Source organism: Formica exsecta, unplaced genomic scaffold (assembly GCF_003651465.1).
Source record: "Formica exsecta isolate Colony F162 unplaced genomic scaffold, ASM365146v1 scaffold1024, whole genome shotgun sequence".
NCBI classification, from domain to species: domain Eukaryota; kingdom Metazoa; phylum Arthropoda; class Insecta; order Hymenoptera; family Formicidae; genus Formica; species Formica exsecta.
The window spans coordinates 53,735-55,556 of NW_021848364.1; positions in this window are offsets into that span (position 1 = coordinate 53,735).

Below are 1,822 nucleotides of genomic sequence, written 5' to 3' on the forward strand. Positions count from 1 at the left end.
ATTTGCAAGTGAGTAATGCTCTTCTTGCTTAAATAGCAGATTTCGAGTTCTCTTTTAAACTGTCCGAAACTGTTTATATTTCGCGTTTCAAAGTCTACCATAGCTTTTCCCTTTAGCTTCGTGCAAAGTATTGCTTCTAATAATGTTTTTTCATCTGCGGGATTAATATTTTTTATCGCGTATGAACATGCGCTTAAAAATTCTTTAAGTTTAGTTTGTGAATTTTCATCAAATTCCGGAATCATATCTCTTGCTTCTTTTAATCGTAAATGACCGTTTAAAGGTGCCGATTGATTTCGAACATCGTTAAGTGTTCGTCCGTATGTGACATCAAGGTTAGTGTCATTCGGTATCGTTCGCGTTCTATTTAAATCTTCTCAATTTGCGTAGATCATGCATTTGCTCGTGTAGATCGTGCATTTGCTCGTGTAATTCTCTTATTTCTTCTCGCATTTCTCGAACAGTTTGCACGATTTCGATTATCAGTACAAATTGCTCGGATCTTCGAGTGGACGTCCGGCGTCTTCATTGTCCGCGGCGGCGTTATTTCTAGCCTGTGCTCGCAAGCGTTTTATTTCCCTATCAACGTCTTCGGGGGGGACAGTTGACGGTAATGGATTACGTTGCATGTTTTCTTCGTTATTTGCTTCGAAGATGCTACTGTCGTATATTACGGGAGAGTAATTTTTCCTAACGGCGACATGTTCGACGGATGTACGATTTATATCAGGTCTGTCTACTTCTATTATGTTATTATTATTGTTAGGCGGGAGTGTATTTTCCGCTACTTGATTTATTTCTAGTTCGCGAGATCCTAATTCGGGTGAATTCGCGCCTGAAAAATGGTTATCTAAATTTCTCCGTACGTTATCGCGAATGTCGCGGACCGCTTTTTCGATTACTCGTACGGGGGTTACAAAGCCGAATCTATTTGCTAGTCGCGCTGGTACGCTTAAAAATCGCGGTCGGTGGAACGTAACTCTTTTCGGTTGTGCCAACATTCACGCTATTTTATTGTACAATGTCTTTGACTTACAGTTTAGCGATGATACGCATTCTTCTTTCGCTTACTCATTGCTTCTGCACGGTCAGCTGTTGTGGTTGGATCGCTCGGCGGTGCACGTTGCTGTAGGTCAGCGTCGGTGAGTTTTCCGTTGCACGGGCGGCATCCTTGGTTTGCTACGATCGGCTAGTTGCTGGGCGTTGCGTTTGATTGCTCGTTCTTTTGCGCTTCACCTTCTTGTCACGGTTCTTCTTCCGGGTCTCTCAGGCACTGACGATTTCTTCTTTTGCTCGCACTTGGTGCTGATTTGCTCAATTTGTCAATCGATTTTTGTTATCAATTGTGTCTCGAAATAGTTGGGCGTATCCCACTATATTCTTATTTATTTCTTTAGCTGGACCAATCCCACTGCTGCCATCAATTTTATTGTGCCTCTCCGGGTACAACGGAAATTTGGGGATGATCCAAGGGTTCGGCTCGTCTTAGGAGTTGGGACTCCAAATGTCGAGAAACATGAGACAAAGATTCCGTGCAAAAAGATTTATTTGTACAGCTTACGTATCGTAGAGTTCGGTTTGGTGATGCTTCGGCAATATCGGCGCTTGCAGAATCTCACAGTTTCTTCAAGTATACGCGTCACCACTTAGTTTCGGAATACGGCCCCGAGGTACTCGTTATCTCTTCTTTTATTGTCCGAAAGTAGGTGACTTTTGGTACTAGGTCGCGATGTCTTAATTGCATATTGCAACGAATTGCATATCTTGCATTTAATCGCGGTTTTGGGAGCGCGCGCAACAGCTTACGAAGTGCTGAATTTGC